We start from the raw sequence: 5828 nt of genomic DNA, 5'->3' as shown, positions 1-5828 counted from the left end.
TCGGAGTTCATTGGTTCTGAGAACATAATTAGGAGAAGGAACAGCTTATTAAACATTGTATTACAGCATACACTCAGGGCCACATGGAGATTTGTTCAAATATCATCCCCACTGAGCACACAGCCAGGTCAATACAAGTACACTCTGGAGCATTTACTGCAGTTCATAAGACTGAAGTCAAGTTCAAGACCTGACCACAAGCTGAGGTTCAATGCTCATCTCACTATGCCAACTCCTGCAGATGTAGGGCAGAGACACATAAAACTAGAAGACCAGGGAGACACCCTGAGCTTGCACAACATCATCCTGATGATTCAGGATCAGTCTCCTGATCTTCCCCTTCGTTGCTGACAGCCCCAAGAGTCCCCAGCACAGACCCGCTAAACCCCAGAACAGCAAGAGCAGAAAGATAAGCAGTACAGTGATAGTAGCCTTCTCTTCTGTACTCAAAATACAAATGAATATAAAGACCTATTGGATTATTTATTTATTTAAAAAAAATATTTTTTAATTTTTAAAATCCCACTGGAGGTCAAGGTGGTTTTTTTTTGTTTGTTTTGTTTTGCATAAAAGGACACCAAAAAAAAAAAAAAAAAAAAAAAAAAACAGCGAACAAACAAACAATGCTTAAGATGTCACAGCTATAAGGATTTAGTTATGGCAGCATACAAAGGTGGCCCTCTAAAACACTTGATAGATGAAGAAATGTAAGACAGTTGACAGCTGGATAACTATCTTTTTCTTGCACAGTATCACTGCATTATCACCCGGTGCTTTGTGAAGTAGCTTTTCAGAATGGCTATGCATTGCAGATGTTTTAATGCTTCTCAGGCTGTTAACCCTCTCAGTTACTTACTCATCTGAGCATCAACACGAACTAGAACATACTGCTTTGAGAATTCAATAAATTAATTTATGATTATGAATAGTACCCTCACTGAATCTAGGAAGTTAATGAAAAGGAAAGGAAAAAGTACCTCTTGTAATGCTTCTTTTATAGGAGCCTTTTAACATAGGCAAATATAGGAGAATTAATCTAATTAATTTTATCTCTATTTAATACTGGCTCCAGCAGCTCTCATTTGTTCCCTGCACCTGAGGAAAGCCACAAAGGGCTATGAAACACCTCCTAGGCCCTCAAGTCCAGGTCCTAGCCACAGCAGGCAACTTACCTTACTACTTCTATAAATTAAGCTTACGTTAACATTTCTGTTGGGAGCCTTGTTTCAGAACATCATCCCTCAAAACCTTTTCCTCCTTTAAAAACCTGGAGTTGCATTTAACCAATTGAACAGATCTGTGCTCCACTGAGAGGATAGAGACTCTTTTGACCACCCAGAAACTCAGTAGCCTACACCCTGCATCTTCGAGTTGAAGATAATTTTGCATTTAAGCCATCAAACCTTTTCCTGTTCATCAGCAGCTTACTATTTTCTCCTTTGACATCACATTTGGCTTCTTTGAAGTTATATTTTAAGAAAACACAATACAGCAAAAACCTGAAACCAAACTAACTTCAAATTATTTTATTCATTCCCATGAGAGGGAAAAAAACAAACAAACAAACAAACAAACAAAAAAAAAAAAAAAAAAAAACCTTTAGGACAGACTAAACCTAGCAATTACGTACCTGGTAAGCCTGCTTCTTTTAACACTAATCCAAATCACTTGTTACCATTAAACGTGCACTTCTACTTTCATCATACACAAGTTGTTATTAGCAATTTTTAATAACACTTGCACTTCCAAACACCAAGCAAATAAGTAAAACATTCAAACTATTTTCCTTTCCTGTGAAAAATATTCCTGATCTTCCCATAGCACTTGCAGTAGTCCAGAAACATTTACAGTCTACAGCATACAATACTTTAGCACCCGTGTGAACCAGCAGAGCCTAGAAAACTTTGCACTTAATTCATTGAAAATTTGTCATATTACAGCATCACACTAGTTACTGTCCTCCCACAACATTTTAACTCAAGACTGGTAAGGATTTTGCTTAACAGAAACACTCACTCAGCCATTACTTCCTAATACAAGAGGACCCCAGGCCCGTACTTCAAAAGAGGAATGCTTTTCTCCAAAGCAAGACTTCTGCAAAGATCAAAATACCTTTAAACTAAACTTAGGCTTTATTACAACATAAATCATGATAATTCACTTTTTAAGCAGGAAAAAGAAAATCAAACCATATCAGAGGAGAAAGAAAAAAAGATGGGCTCCCAGCCAGCACTGGGCTACTTACCTAGTCCATGACATGGTGGTGCCTCCATGCTCAGGGCAGCACTAAACACCCACAGAGGCTTCAGCATGCTCATGCATCACCCCCCAAAACAGTCCCTGCCCCAGGAGCCTCTTTAAAAGCAATAGCACACAGCTGGCAAGAGGCAGAAGAAGTACCCAAAAGTCCCAGATGGGACAGCTGCCTTTATCAAAGTTAGTCATTGGTGACTTCTCTATAGCTGAAGGACACTTTATGGGCTTGAAGAAGGTTAAAAAATACCTCAGAAACTTTTATTGAAACAATGTCTTGGCAGTTCCCATGTTCTATTTAAGGTATACGTGTACATCTTAGTCTGCTCAAGCTGAGACTTCAAAGAGCTTGTCAAGCAGGGGGAAATTGCAATATAGATATTCTGAAATAGAAATAAGCTCTTTTGAAAAAAAACAAACCATTGTGCATCAGATGATTGAGTCTCCCCATTCCTGAGGAGTGAAGCTGCAATGTGTTTAAGGAACACAAGGCCATCCATGGCATGGTTTTGAGGGCTTAATTTAGAAACCCACTAATTTGCAAAAATGTAGGCACTTTGAAGGAAAATATACAATAAATGTTACAGTGTGTGAGCTTATAGTGAAAATTGCATAATTTAACTTTAATGAAAGCTTTATTACACAATATGTGATATAGCAGCATGCTTCAATATTGCAAAAGGCTATTCCAAAAATTCAATGCTACATGCTGTTCCTATTGTGTGTTAAAGCTGATAAAAAAAAACTTATGTCAAGTTCTTCTAATTTTTCATTTATTAGCGGGAAGAGGGCCCCAGGGCAGGAAAAGCTGTTTGGAGTCTGGCACGTGAGTCAAAGGCATTCTCCAAGCTGCAGCAGGCTGTTCAGTAGCTGCAGCTGGCAGGTAACCAAGTCCTGACATGCTTTAAGTAACCAATGTAGCTGTAAAAAAGAAAATGATAGCTGAAAATTAGACCAGACATTCTGCTTCACGGCCTCAATCAACAAATCATTTAAAGACGTATTTAAATCCCAATCTTTAATCTTTTAATTAAGCATGCGCTTAAGTGTTTTGTTGTCGAATTTATGCCATCTGACTTTATCCCTGTAATTAAAAATCTGCTCTAAAAGGGGCTGTGAGGGGTAGGATTTCGTAGTAAAGTACAAGAGGATGATGATGATTATTGTTGTTGGGGGTGGGGTAGGGAGAGGCTAGGAGGAGGAGGATAAGCTGTAATGAAAGCATACAAATGAATAATTGAATTAAGTTTTCTATACCTCAGGGGAAACTATTAGAAAGGTTTTCCCACTGAGATTGCTGCATGTTTAGTGGCTGTAACATTACCTTCCCTTTCCTCACCCGCTGAAGCAAACAACGATATTCAGACCCAGGCTTTTTCACATTGTGTCCTTCCCAGTATCGCTGATGCTGTAGAGCTCCCTGGCACATGGAGTACAAAAAGCTTGAGTTCCTCTGTCTGTAGCTGACTGGCAGGCACAGGGAACCTGTAGGGCTTGTACTTTCCTGATGCGCAATTAGAGCCAGTGGGCTGGAAACAGATGGTTATGCTATGGTAAAATTACTGGCATAAGATGTAAACAGTTCCATCCAAGCTATATTTTGTTTCTGTGCGCAGAGGCAAAAAGGAAAAACTGGGATAGAGCCCAAACTGGGTTTGTTTGCAGCATTCTCAAGGATTTTCTCCAGTGCAATTGCACCTAGGTGGTGGCTCTGTGCAGGTTTTGGGGAGAAAGGGAAGTGGGGTATTTACTCAGAGGTGGGTACAAGCAATAAAAATAACAGGGATGGTTCTGAGCAGGGTAGTAATTCTTTCTCCTAAATTATAAATTATTCAAAGCTGGGAGCACAGTTAGCTCTGCTTTTCTCACATTGCCTTTATGATGAACTCAACCAAGTTTATGGTTTTAGCAACAAAGCGGTCAAATTATTACAGAGAAAGGTAGAAAGCAAAGAAATGTGATTCTAATAATTTATTCTTTTGACCCAAATTCTCCATGACAATACATTTCTCTAACTTGTAGTGGAGTATAAATTCAATTACACTACTGTATAAGCTTAAATACTGCTTCCTGGCTGATCAAACAGCAGCTACAGCAAGAAATAAATGGATAAAATACACTGGCATACAGAAATGTCATCTATCACAAACATGACCATTTGCATTTTGAAAAGCTTTCAACTTGGTCAACTTTTGATTGCTGCTTCTTTAATTGCCTTAATTGGGCACTTTCCTCTGGTGTATGTTGGTGTCTTTCCTAGCTGCAGAGGCGAGGAAATCTTGTCATTTTCATGGGAACAAATGTTTATCTTGTACTGCCCCAGAGCACATCATTTTTGTCTAGGTTTCCTTTCCCTTTTTTTTTTTTTTTTATCCCCTGATGATTAGTCTCCATGTGGTTGATTATTTTATGCTTTCAATTTCTACATGAGGTACGGTGGATGATAACAAAAAAGTTATTTAGATATTAGTAATATGAATATAGAAGAAAATCTATTGTAACTAAAACAAAAGTTCCAAAATGACCTTCAATATTTTATTTATTTATTTAGTAAAGACAGTTCATGAATATAAGAGGAGATTAGCAGATTAGCATGGAAACTATCACTCAGTCCAATGGATCCAACTGAAATGCAAGGGTCCCTGTCTGGAAAATCTAACTTTGAAGGTTTGAAAGCTCAGTGGTGTTTCTATAAATCAGGCGTTTAATTTTAAGCTTTCTATGCTGTTTATAAAGGCTTAGAATCAAAAAGTATTGTAATGTTTTACTTGCTTAGGATCTTAATTTATTTTTAACTTACAGGAGCCATTTCATCATTTCATAATTGAATGACAGATAAATTAATAAATGAATGATCTTTTCTATTCTCACCTATAATATTTTGCTAAAGTCTGCCACAGGCTTACAATTCCTAGAAACTTTTCTGTGGTGTTTTCCTCTTTATATGCACATGGACACAGTAATTAAATGTAAAAGCTTTACTTGCAAAATCAGGGATACAAAAATATATAACAATATTCTTTTCTTTAGGTCCTTCAACGTTATTCAGTTATAGAGTTTCCATTGTATTAGGCACTGAGATATTTGCTTCCATTTCAAGCAGCAAAAGCAAGGTTAGAAGGCAATTTTCAGTAAAATAACATTTACTAAGCATGCTTTATTTCTTAGTTATATTTTATGAAGATTCTGTACTAACCTTTTTGAATGTTAAGATATTTCAAACTATTCGGGTTAAAAACTTCGTCTCTAATTGCCATCACGAATGAATATTCAGATAGGCTCAGACAAACTCCTGTCTCCATGACATTAAATATGAACCTGTAGGACTGGAAAAATCTTAGTCAGTTGAAATTTAGTGGCTGACTTCATTATTTTTACCTAAAATTAGTCAAATGTTTTTCCCCTCTCCACATTTTGCTACCTTTTTCTAATATATTACATTGTGTGTTTTTTTTTTTTTTTTCCTAAATAAAAGCCTTCTTCATCTATTCTGCAGATATTCAAAGGAAGCCTCGTGCTTTCAGGGGGAAGCTGTTGATCCTCAAGAGAAGGACAGCATTGCCAAGCAGGATATG

General features: G+C 37.3%; 1 long non-coding RNA gene across 1 annotated transcript; it reads right to left on the bottom strand.

Annotated features, from left to right (window-relative positions):
- Positions 1–3047: 3047 nt before the first annotated feature.
- Positions 3048–5580, bottom strand: LOC311444821. Its single transcript, XR_014698088.1, has 3 exons — positions 5450–5580; positions 3578–3782; positions 3048–3174 (listed from the first exon to the last, which is right to left on the bottom strand). It is a non-coding gene; the product is annotated as an uncharacterized lncRNA (long non-coding RNA).
- Positions 5581–5828: the final 248 nt, after the last annotated feature.

The sequence above is a fragment of the Aythya ferina genome (assembly GCF_964211825.1).
Source record: "Aythya ferina genome assembly, chromosome: 14".
Lineage (NCBI taxonomy): Eukaryota > Metazoa > Chordata > Aves > Anseriformes > Anatidae > Aythya > Aythya ferina.
Note: the sequence above shows the minus strand (reverse complement) of the source record. Positions and strands in the feature narration are given on the sequence as shown.